Genomic DNA, 12,577 nt, shown 5'->3' on the forward strand with positions numbered 1-12,577 from the left:
TACAGGGATAATTCCAGATCCACTTGGGAAAGTCCCAACTGGTACAGCAGTATTTCTTGGAGATCATTTTGCTCTAGAAGATAATTTTTGATACAAACTGTTTTGTACTACACTACTAGCAATAAAGGCAAGACCTTTACAGGCTCAAAATGTTGTTTTATAGAAATGGGTTGGTATTTTTAAGATAGAAGTCAGCCCTTGAAAACTTCCTGCTCACGCAAGTGATGTCAGCCCTGGAAAGCTTCATGCTAACACAAATGTGTTTTATTTTTTTTTAATTTAATTTTTTGAGAGATGATGGCCAGGTTGCTGCCACCAGGGCTTGGGTGGTGGTTTTGACACCATCCTTCTTTTTCTGCAATTTTTTATTTTTTTTTAATGAGAAGGGATGGATTTGTAAATTATGAAGCTTGTCTCTTGAGTCCCCACTGGCTGACCCTGGTGCATAAGGGGCCATTGCAAAGTCTCAGGCACTGGTGGGTTTGTTTTTAGGGTTCCTATACTTTGATAAATCACTTTTTGCATGGGAAAAATATGATTTTAAGATGTAATGGTACTTTCATGTGAGGGTGAGTTACAGAATATGAAGTGATGCAGGTTGTTATTGTTTTCTGAGCTTTTATTTTCAGTTTATAGAACTGGTTTCTGTAAACACTCGTGATCCCCATGTCTGGTGTTAGGTGCTTTGGGCTCTTAGTTCAGGACCAAAACCCAGAGCAAGTTTTTGCACCTAAAAATGAACTTGGCTTGGAAACATCATGTAGTCTCAAATTCTGGATGACAGCTGTATTAATGGTATTCCATAAGGATGAAAAATGGACAAAAAAGACATGCTCTTTAAAGTAGTTTATATTAAACATTTGGACCATTCCATTCATTAATCTTTTGGTGAATAAATTCTTTGATTAATCCCTCAATTGCTGAGTCCACTTTAGGTACCTAAACTGTCTGGGTGTTCAATTTAAATGAAAATATCTAGTTTTTCCTTCTCAAAGCTTTTATTACCTGTTGCTTTCAGTTCATTGTAAGAACCTGGGGAGCCCTGCATCTGTCCCAACATCCTTTCTCAGGGTTAGGCCAGTAGACTGGATTCATTTCTTGTTTCTGTCACAGATTTCTTGTGTGTGCTTTGTCCGTCTGCACATGGGTTCCAAATTAGCACATGACATCCTGTGACACCAGCCTGCCCATGCTTGTAGATGCTGTGAGATGTCTGGCCAGGGTAAATTTGTCACTGGTTATCAGAGACTGATCCCTTCTGGTCCCAGTGTGAGACTCCCTTGCCCTTCAGTACAGCCAGCAGTAGGAGACATGTCAACAACACAAGCCTGGGATCTTCACTTGCTTTTAGTACTGTCTGCATGGACATTGCCTATTCCTGGTGTTTACATGCCATGCTCTTGGGGAAGTGCATTGCTTTTTTTCTTTCTTTCTTTTATTCCCCGCCCCCCCCCCTTTTTTTTTTCCTTGGGTTTGTTTTTTTTTGTTTTTTTTTTTTTTTTTTTTTTTTTTTTTTTCCTCTTTTCCTCCTTTCCTCCTCCTTTTTTTTTTTCCCTTTGTTTGTTTGTTGCTGCTGATACAAGCTTTCTTTGAGTTTGGACACACTTCTGGCTCACTGTGTAAACCAGCCTATTAAATATCACTTTTCAGAGTATCTTCTTGGTAATAAAGACGTGGTAATCATTTGGTGGTACATTTCCAAATGAACATATTGAACAGCCCTTAATTTGAAAGCCCATTTAGGTCATCTGTCATCTACTGCTGACACCCACATCAATGTGTGGTTTTTTGTTTTGTTTTTTTTTTGTGTGTGTGTGTGTTTTTTGGTGTTTTTTTTTTTTTTTTTTTTTTTTTTTTTTTTTTTCCTTTTGGAGTTTGTTCCTTTGCAGCTCCTGAGAAGCATAATGGTCTAAAGGTTTTGGTGTTTCCTCATGCCACCCTTGAGAAATAACTTCAGATGGCTACAGCCATGTAGGTGTAGAAGAGCCTCCCTGCTAGGGAAACAGAGGCTTGAAATCAAAGTTCATCTCATGTAAAGGCAGAACAACTTCTCAGCGTTTGAAACAGTGCGCATGCAGATGGAAGGGCAAAGTTACTGAAGGTGGCTTTGTTCCTCAGTAGCTTAGCCCCCTCAGTGCCCAAGTCAGTGACAAGGCCACTGCTGAGCCATAATTTCATTTACTCTGCCTCACTGTGGCTAAGGTGACACCAGCTTATTACTGCAGCCTGTTATTACAGCAAAAATGTCCTGGTGATTTTGCCACTGAACGCTGTGGGATTAGTCCTTTATGTGAAGAGGACTGTCATGTTAACACAGTGTTACAGAGTCATGCTTGGCCTTAAAATGTTCCCTCTCCTGGAGGGAAGGGGGCAACTGTGCTGTAGTCTGGAAGGATATAAAAACCTGTAACTCCCTCCCAGTGCAGATTAATTATGGAAGGATATGAAAACCTGTAACTCCCTCCTAGTGTAGATTAATTATGCTGTTCTGTTCAGATTTGGAAATAAGAATCCTGCATGCATTGACTAAGCAATGTGTCGAAGATAGGACTGGCTCCTTACCTTTTCAGGCTTTTAAGTTGCTGAGAGAACTCCTCTATATTCCCTAGTTTCTGTGGCAAATTTCCCCTGGGCAAGCACTTGGCATGGTAGGGCTGTTGTGTATGGCAACTTTATTCCTGGCATCTTTCAGATGCATTGTGAGATGTAAGAGAGGTTCAGTGCCCTGGGTCCAAAATCAATGTTAATAAATTATCAATTGATTTACTAGATCTACCAGTCAGGCAAATCAGGATCTTTAACTCTTAATTAGTGACCTTGATCTGAAAGGGAGCATTTAGGTTAAAATAAAACAAATCACTTGTGTCTGAGCCAGATGGAGGCTGTGCTTTTCCTTTCCTAAGGCAGGCAGAGCTTGTTCCTGCTCTCATTCAGCAGTACAGAAAATGTACATGTCAGGCTGAAATGCCTTCAAAGAACCTGGGATGAATGCAGTATTTAACTTGCTGGCAGCAGCTGAGCATAAAGACCGATTAGAGCAGTTACTCAAGATGGATTCAGATTATTAGGTAATATGGAACAAACGTCAACAAAAATAAGATGAATAACTGCAAGCATATCCCGACAGTGATTTATTAGGCTTTCAGTGTAGTGGACTGCTAATAATCTCCCAGGGGATGGGGGAGTGATCCCCCTTTAGAACATTTACAGGTGGGTCAGTGACAGTGTCAGCAAATGTGCTGGAGACCTCATGTCCCTTTTGTCTGCTTGCCACCATCTCCACTCTAAACAGGATAATAATAATATTAAATATTATTTGTTGTCATCAACCTGGAAGTGGCCCTGCACAGGTTTAATATCCACAGTATTTAGTTGTTTTCTTGAAATATGAAGTATCTCTGAAACAGGCTCTCTGAACCTTGCAGTAAAAATCAAGTGTGAGTTGAATAACTTAACATCAAATCCATTTATTTTAATGCTTGCTGGCCTTCCATTCAAGACTTTAAAAATTATAGTTGAAGTAGCTGAATAGAATTGATACAGTTGAAAAGAATGATTTAGATTGAAATCTTCAAGAAGAACAAGGCCTCTGAGTAAATAATGTTTCTGAATCATAACAGTGATTCTCAGAAAAATAGTTTACGTGGATATTTTCTGCTTAAAAAGGAATGGAAGATGTGAAGGGTGATTACGTTTTGGTATTTCCTAAGTATCTTAGTCTGTGCAGTGTGAGAGTATCTTGTCATGTCTTTCTGTGGTTTTTAGTTCTTTGTGGACTACACCGTTCAAGTTCTTGGTGTTCCTGGAATGAAGCATTGAGTTGTCAGAAGAAAAGTCAGAAATACATCCTTTTCTTGATGAAACAGCAAGATCTCCAAATCGCAAGCTTTTTTTTTTTTTTTTGATATCTGGAAGGCCCTCCTGTAGTTCACAGCCCTGACAGCTGGAATTGGTGTTCCTTCTGTAGAGAGTGGCTTGAGAATCTCAAACACCTGTTTGGAAAGAACACAACTTTCTAAACCTCCACTGTTCCTGCATCTTGTGTTAGCCAGGAACAAGGGGGAGACGAACTAAAAAAATGGATATTCAAAGCTTGATATGAGTCTTACTAGTGAATTAAAGTCTTTACTGTGGTGTTTTTGGTGTTTTTTGGTGTAGTTTTGTAGTGTTTTGGTGTTGTGTACTGGTGTTTTTAGCAAGGTGTGGGCTGTGTGTGGGCTTAGGAAAATTAGTATCTCTAAATGGGAGGTTTGAGTGCATGAACTAGGTCTGTGTGAGGGCTTTAAAAATATTAAGGTGTGAGAGACCTCTGTCACAACCATCCCTGAGGAGATGGGCTTGAGAGGCTGGTGCGTTTCTTGTTCAGATCTTTTTTTGTGTCATCAGTGCTCTCTGGAAGCTTTGTTCATCTGACTTGGGTGCAGCATGGCTTTGACTTTTCCCAGGAGGAGCTCTCTGGTTTGAGGCTTGGGTCCTTGCAAAAAAGAATTGGTAAAATGGAGCTTTAACAAGTGTTGAATCTTGGAATATAATAGAGTTTTGCTTGTGCTGCTGCTGCTCCTCTGGAAAGGACGTGCTATCAGTGAGTTTGGTTCCATCTGACACAGCTGCTGTTCTTTGGTGTAAGTGAGGTAAGACAGCAGTTTTCTAGTGTTTTTTCTTATTTTTGTTTCTGTATGTATTTGTGGTTTATTTCTGTATATTATTTGTGGTTTGTTTTTTTTTCTTCCCCCTTCCTGCAGTGTGTGCATTAGAATTAATCAGGATTTCCCTATCTAGTCTGTATCTTTCTGGGTGCTCCACTTGAAGCTGCTTTCATTGGCTTCTAATGTAGTCTGGAGGTTTCACAGTCTTCTGTAGCTGCTAGTGAGGGAAATACCATAATTTTCAGTAATGTGGTGGTTTATGTGTAGTTTTTCTGACTCCTGACACTTTCTATAAACAAGATTATGGCTCGTTATTGTATTTCAGTTGCATTCAGAAATGCATGTCAGTTTTTAGTAATTTTAAACCCCCCAAACCAACAACAAAAGAACACAAAATCCAAACACAAAAGCTTATTCTGTTTTCCTTCCTGAGATGTGGTGGTTTAATACAGAGGCAGAGAGGCTTGCTGTCTTGCATGCTGTATTTGTTTTTAATTCACCCCATCCAGGAAACTGGCATTTGGTACTGGGTCCAATTCTGGTTACCTAGATTTTAATCCTTGGGGATGTGGTTACTTCTGTGGCTACATAACACCCATCAGCAAAACAAAATGTCCATGCTTGTTTCTGGCTGCTCTGGGAGGGCTAACAGCAGAAGCTGTGCTTTGGTCTGGCTGTAATTAATTGGGGGTGAACGAGTGTCCCAAGTAAATAATTTTTCATTTTCATTTTGTGCTAAATAAGTCATCTGTCTTGTACAGATGAGAGGGGCCCATCTAGCCATGAGCTTGCTGAGAGCTGGGGAGAACCTGGACCCTCAGAAGTTCTCTGTTTCCTCTAAAAGAGCTGACAGCCTCTCACCTTTAATTCCCCCCACCTCCTGTAATGTGCCTTTTCCCTATTCCTGCTGGCAGTGTAAACTTCTTCTTTTTTGCTAAATCTGTCTTGCAAAACATGATGGTTGGGTAAGATGCAATTTTGCTTTAATTATGATTAAATTACTTTATGAATTAACCAGAGGATCTCATGGGACTGGAATCTTTTGACACATGAGAAAATTGCGTTTCTTTAACAAGCTGCTTCAAGCATGCAAGGTAATATTAGCATTTTTCAGTTATAGCTTCAGGGGATTAAATAATAAGGGGAAGTATTGTACCTACAATTACATGATGTGCATGTGTGTGTTAAAATCTTAAAGACAAGTAGACACAGAAGGAATTAGCTGAACTGCTGAACCTGTGACACTGTGCAGTAAGTGTGAGTAGGGATTTTTTTTTTCTTTATAAAATGGCTTTTTAAGAAAACCTGTGGGTTATCTGAAGAATTTTATGTTGCAGACTTGCAAAGGCTGGTTGAACTTTGAGTTTATTCAGCAAATAAAAGTATCCTGAACTAGATACACCTGTTTCACCTTAAGGGTAATTAACTCAGTGCAACTTTAAAGGGAGTGACAGGTAATTTTCATACGTGTTACTTTGTTTTACTTGATTTCGTGGAGGTAGCAAATAGGCTAAACCCAGGAATTGGTTTTCGAAAATATGTTGCACAATTAACCTTTCTTGAAGTACATGTGAAAAAATAGTGCATGCTGTCCTTACAGGTCTGTGAATAACTTGTGATGCATATGATATCTCCAAACTCATATTCTTCTGTTCTAATACCTCTAAATGTACACTTAAAACTTTTATTTGCACACACTATGTCTGATGAGTTGCAGTTGTTTGAGGTGTCACAGAAATTGAAGGTGATGATTTATATTCTTTAAATGAGGGTAAGAAAACAGTACAACAGCTTGTGCCAAATTGGGAAGGAATGGGACAAGCTAAGTTGTGTGACATCTGCATATGTTGTATTCAGTGTGGACTTGCACCTGCATGACCCTGCTTGGTTTCAGAGGGTTGCCACTGCCTTGTGGTATCAAATCCAATGAAGTGGAAAATTGACAATAAGGGATTTCAGCTATTGTTGTCATTGCCCCAGCTGTTTGGTTGTTGTTTTGATGACAGGATTCATTCATGTTCTACACAAATCCATAAGGTAACAGTAATTAGTGGGACTCAGAACTTGGGGGGCTGGGGGTTATACAGGGATAGGGAACCAGATGACGAAGAAGAATTGTTTAAGCATTGCAGCAGTTTGGTTCTGAAAGGAAGGTGTGTGCATAATACATGATAGATTAATTAATGTGCTCCACTAGAAAAGGCAAATTACTTGCCTTGAAAACAGTGACAGAAAACCAACACCTTCATCTCCAGTTGTGTTTGAGGCAAAACTGTGCATGTGCAATAACTACCATAAGCAATGCTGGTGTGCAAATGCACTCAAGATTTTTTTCATCTCTGTTTGTCATGTCTTGCTTTAATCTAAAATTAAATGCATATTGGCCATTACAACTATTATGAACTAGCCTGTCTGCATTCACAGCCCAAAGACTAAATGAGGTTGGTAATTTTAAACCTAAAGCTGTTCTGTGCTGACAGTAGGTAATACCCAGAAGATAAACAGCACGAATTACAACCTTGTGCGGGCAAAATCAGATCAGTGTTGGTAGTCTCTTGATTGCATGTGGCTGAATGTTATCAGAGAATTTGAGAAATAATTCAGAAGAAAACAATGTTGCCTGATTGTTATTTTTTTTTTCTTATGCTAACTGTAGAGATTATTGAGAGGGTTCATATGGAGGAAGAACAAACTCCTCTGCTATGGCTGTGTGCTTCTTGTTCGAGTCTTTTCTTTGTGGTTTCGAATTCCCTTCCATTTGTTAGTTGACACTGGAGATTGTCTTGATGCAGAAGGGAGCTTTGTGCTGTGTACAGATTCAACCCAAGGCTCCAGAAGTTTGCAATCAACCAAGTAAATTATTTGTCACCTTGGATAAATATTAGCTCTGACAAATTAAAAACGCATTTTTCTGGTGTGCATTGCACTCTATCTCACAAAATGGTAATTGTTCTTACAGTTATTGCTCTTGCTTGTAGTGAGGCATCTGTTTCTTGTCTAATTGCTAGCATTCAGATTTCAGTCAGTTTAAAATAACTTTTTGAGCCTTCAAGATAGCTTATCCGAGGCATCATAGGCATTCCTGATTCATACCTTTGGCATTGTGCTTTTTATGCAGATACATTAAAAAAACCACTCAACCAACCAACCAACCAAAAAAACCAACCCACAAACAAAAAGGAGTGGTTGGGCATGGGTTGGTTGTGTCTTGTGCTGTAATCAAAGGCAATAAGAAGGAGTCCTGGGGTTGGATTTGCCTTTCAGCATCAGTGTCCATCCTCTGAGCCTGGCTATAAATCACAGAGCCTGGAATCCACCACTGCCTCTTGCATTGCCACTTGAAGTTGAAAATGTATTAAATTATTTTTACACTCTGACATGGCCTTGCATGAGTTAAGAGTGAGTATTTTTATTTTTTCCCCTTTGACAGTTAATCTCTTTATTTTTTTCAAGCTGGAATAATCATCTTTCTTCATACTTGTCCCCTGCAGCCCGTCCTGCTGCTTTGCTTCTCCATGGCCCTTGGCTGTTGTTTTAAAAATCCTCTTTAGGGTTTCAAGACTCTGTACAACCAGTTGGGAGCTATATCTTTTCACAGTCCTCCTTGAAGAGTGAATTCTCTCACCTACTGAGAGGATAATGATGATAAAAACACAGAGGCTCCAATTTTCCTGGATTCTCAGGAACCAGTGTGGGAATTTTTAAACTTTCATTACTGCTAGCATCTTTCTACTCATCTCCACCAATAAAACAAGAAAATGCAATAAATAATAATAATAATAATAATAGAATCCCTGTCAGGAGAGCTAAAAAAATGTCAAGTACCTTAGATGAGAAACAGGAGAGCTGCAGGGAGTGGGGGGTGTCCAGAATGGGTTTGTTCATGTCTTTATCTAGAGATTTTCCAATGATACTGCTGTAGTGAAATTTCCCATTATGCTTATCTCTAGGGACAGAGGATCATGTTTAGAGGTAGTTCCTACACAGCTTTTGGGGGACATGCTGTGCTCTCTGCACCCTTGCTTGCTGTGAGCCCTTTGGGTTGCTGTTTACCAGTAGCAGTGCTGATGCTCTGGCTTTATCCTCATGCCTGCCATGGGCTCCTCTTCACACTCCCCTGCTTCTTTTGTGTGAGTACAAGGCCAGTTCTAATCCCTGACAGTCTTGTGTTTATTCATTAAGTGCCCGGGATCAATTCTGGTCCAGTTCTGGCTGTTTCCCTGGAAGGGGAGGGCAGAGCTGCATGCTCTCAGTTAAAAGGAAAATGCTTTCAAAACGCCCCATAGAGCAGAGGTGCTCTCAATATGGGTGCCTCTGAGTGATACACGCTCAGGACTTTTAGCTGTTACAGACCTTTTCCCCTCCCTGAACTGTCCTTATTAAATGTTTCTGTGCTATTCCACAAAACCCTTCAAGTTTTCAATAGCAATTTCACAGTCTGGGAAGGGGAGAGAAAAAGAAATTGAGGGCTAAGATTTCAGGTGCACGTTAAAAAGCTTGAACATCTCTTATTTGGAGTAACATAGGAAATATGAAAGAGCTCTTTACATTTTTGTGTGCAACATCCAGCAGCACATGGGGGGTTAGCTACTGGGGGTGCCTGCAGCTGCCATCATCCCTGGTAATGGCCAACACGAACCTTCAGCAGATTTTGGTGAAATTAATCAATTTTTTAATTATAAACCCCTCTCTACTTCTTTATCCAATAGTGTTCATGCACCTCGGCAGAAAAGTCTGAAGAATGTGGTGGAGCACACTCCTGAATGCAGGGTTGATCAGGATGTGATTTAATTGTTACAGGAGCAGTGCTTGGTTTTGAGCCAAATAAAATGGGGAGAGTTCTCTCTTCCAGCTGCCTGCTCTGTAATAGCAGCTTATGTAAGAGTTTCAATGTTTGTGTCTGCCCTAAAGGAAGTTAAGAAGTAAAAATGAGATGTGACGGATATTAGCGCTCCAAAGATGAGGCAGATGATGTCTTATAGCCACCAGGAAAGCCAGGAGCCAGTGATAGCTGTAAATACTTTTATCCGAAGTTTGCTGGTTGCTGCTGCTGAGCTCCATTGACTTCTTATCAGGTCAAAGGGGATAAATCAGTACTTGTGAGTCAATTATTTCTATGGCTGTTAAGTGTCTGGGCAGGCTGCTCAGTCTGTGGATGGCCTGATGTTGTGAGGAAGCACTAGGAACATTTCCCTGCTACTGTGTGCTTCTAAATGCCACAGCTATTGCCTCACTTGGCAAACAGCCACTTGAAATCAGGGCTGGACAGCTCTCAGGTGTCAGATGTGACATGCCTTACCTTTTATTTATTTTTTTTTTCCTTTTTCTTCCAGCAGTTTTCCATTTTTCTGGAATGAACAGTGAAATTTCACATATGCTCTAAATACACATAAACTTTGAAGTAACCTTCCTTACCTTTAAAAATGTGTTTTTCCCTGGGTCAATTCATCCAATTTGCTGTTTCAGCCACATGGTGCAAAAACCAGAAAGGTGTGAGGGTAGCAACAAATACACCACTGTGTTTGCAAGGGCAGGCTGCTTCCTTTGGTGGCTGTGCCAGTTTTTGCAGCCTTAAATTTACAGGAATGGATGGCAATACTTTCACAGCTTGTTGGTGGTGTTGTGCTGAAACTGGGCTGTGCTCTAGGAGATGCAACTTTGAAGTTGTATGAGGGATTTCTGAAATTTCTGTATAAGGAAACCAGGAACACTGCTTAGGATAATTCACTCACTTCTGAAATGGGTCTTGGCACTCTGAAAGACAGTTCTTTAGTGTGGATATTAATCCACATTAAGAGAGCATTTTAATAGTAATTCCATGTGGGAGATCAATGATAAAAAAAGGCTTGAACTGTAGCATGATGCATAAAATTGCCTGCAGAGTCCTTGTCCATAGTACTTGGAACAGAATTGGCCTGTGTCAGAGCAGTGTTTGATTGTTGTGTCCCCAGAACACTTTCTACTATTTCACAAATTAGCAGAGCTTTTAGTGACTGTGGTGTCTTGGTTTCTAGTGGTTGGGGAAAGACTGGTGCAACTTTCTCTCCTAGCACTTAATAATCTGTGTGTTTCCTCTTTAGACTGAGTCTGAACCTTCCAACAAAGCACAACTTGCATTTTTAAACTCTCTACTGTCACTGCCAAATAATGACTCATGGTATTTTACCTATGCCTAAAGGAGCTCTCTCCTCTTTGGGTTAATCACTGAATGAGATTAATTATGCTGATTAGACACCAATCCTGATCCTTGTAACTCATCACTACCATCAGAGATATTTGGAATGGGATGATTAAACCCTTTCCAAACTCAGATCTTGCAGCACTGGTGACTATCCCAGTTAAAAACTGCCTGGAACAAAACATATGGTGTAGAAAAGCATGACACGCATAAACCTCGTGCATTTCTTGTCCAAGTTGTGTCTCCTATCACAACTTCTCTCAGTTAAACCAACTTTATCAAATTGTTTTCTTCCTGCTGGGTTATGGTGGTTGGTCCTGGTCAGGTGTTGATGTTTGTGTCTCTATGCCACTCTTGAATCCCTCTGCAGGAATGACACTCAGAAGTTCACTTGGACAAACAAGATTTTTTTTTTCCCCCCCCTCCAGCCTATGCATGGAAGTCTTTTTGAGTGAAGACTCTTGAAAACCAATCCCTGAATTTCCAAGGGAAAGTCTCCAGGGCATGGCAGAGCATGTACTGCTGCTGTGACTGGTGCTGGTGCTGGGCTGCCACCCCCCTGGTGTGGGCACAAGCCACCTTTTGGGGACATCCAGAGAACTGGTCTTTGTTCCCAGCCTGTCTGCATGAACACTGATGTTCAAAGGATGGGAGGAGCAGGAATGAGCAGCTGAGGGTCTCTCCAGCACCCTTGGTGTACTTTGTGCCAGAAAAAGCCTTGCTGGTGCCAGGTTTTTGAAAACAATGTTTCGTAGCATGTGTGTATCTCAGTATTTCACTACTGTTAAGGCTACCACATGATACTGTAATGTTGTTTTTTTTTTAAAAAAAGCAATAAAGCCAACAACACCCAAACAAAAAGACCTCAACTTACACACCAGTGAGGCATCCGGAGGTCTCTCTGTTTGCATTTCCAAATTGTGAATCAGAGGAGTCCTGTTCGGGGTTTGAGCTTGGGAACAGCAGGCTCCTAGCTCTGCCCTGGGGTGAAATCTGGTGTGTTCTCAGGGTTTATTTAAAAAATGAAGAAATAAATTTTCAAGATTCTAAATATGGCAGGAGTTGCATCTAAAATGAGGAGACTCAACACGAAAGTAACCAAATAGGAAATCAGGCGTATTCCTTAAGGTTTTGAGTGGGTTCTCTTCCTGTCCTTGGAAAAGTTTCTTCTACACCTAAAAATCCTCTGCTAAAAAGGAAAACCAATATATGTTTCAAAAACTGTCTTTATTTATGTCAAGATTCATGTATATAATATCTAATCCACATTCAAATTATGTTTTAAAGCTTTAGTAGCTAAACCACTTTTGGAGGAAAGCAGGGAGAAACTCTGAAAATAGCCATACTTGTACAGATGAACAGATTTCCAAAGTGCAGTTTGGTATCTGCTTTGTTTAATTTTCTTCAGCTTGTGTGGAGACTTTATTTACTCCAATCCCTACCCACTCATCTGTTTCAGCCTCGTGCTCAATTACATTTCGATAGTCTCGTATCTTGTCATCTTACCCTCGTTTGAAAAGACTGCAGGAACGGAGCTGTAACAAAAGCTACCTTGAAAGAAGACAGTTCTGTGTGTTTCTCCTAATTATTCACAGTAAAACATATGCCAGATTTCTGTGGGTAGATGTGCCAGACAGGCACAGACTGTTATTATTTGTGCCCAGGATCGTATCGGGGTGTAGCGGGCTCCGTGACTGCTGATGATGTGCTGCTTGTCCAAGGAAGGTTGCTCTTCCCTTTGTGTCTGTGCCTG

At 40.4% G+C, this 12,577-nt stretch overlaps 1 long non-coding RNA gene across 1 annotated transcript in view; it reads left to right on the forward strand.

The window, feature by feature from the left end:
* The window catches only part of LOC136362204 (uncharacterized), a 55,175-nt gene extending 43,316 nt beyond the window's left edge, over nucleotides 1–11,859 (forward strand). The window contains exon 2 of the long non-coding RNA XR_010743752.1: nucleotides 11,253–11,859. This is a non-coding gene — a long non-coding RNA (uncharacterized lncRNA). The remainder of the gene's footprint in view (nucleotides 1–11,252) is intronic.
* Nucleotides 11,860–12,577: the final 718 nt, after the last annotated feature.

The sequence above is a fragment of the Sylvia atricapilla genome, chromosome 6 (assembly GCF_009819655.1).
Source record: "Sylvia atricapilla isolate bSylAtr1 chromosome 6, bSylAtr1.pri, whole genome shotgun sequence".
Lineage (NCBI taxonomy): Eukaryota > Metazoa > Chordata > Aves > Passeriformes > Sylviidae > Sylvia > Sylvia atricapilla.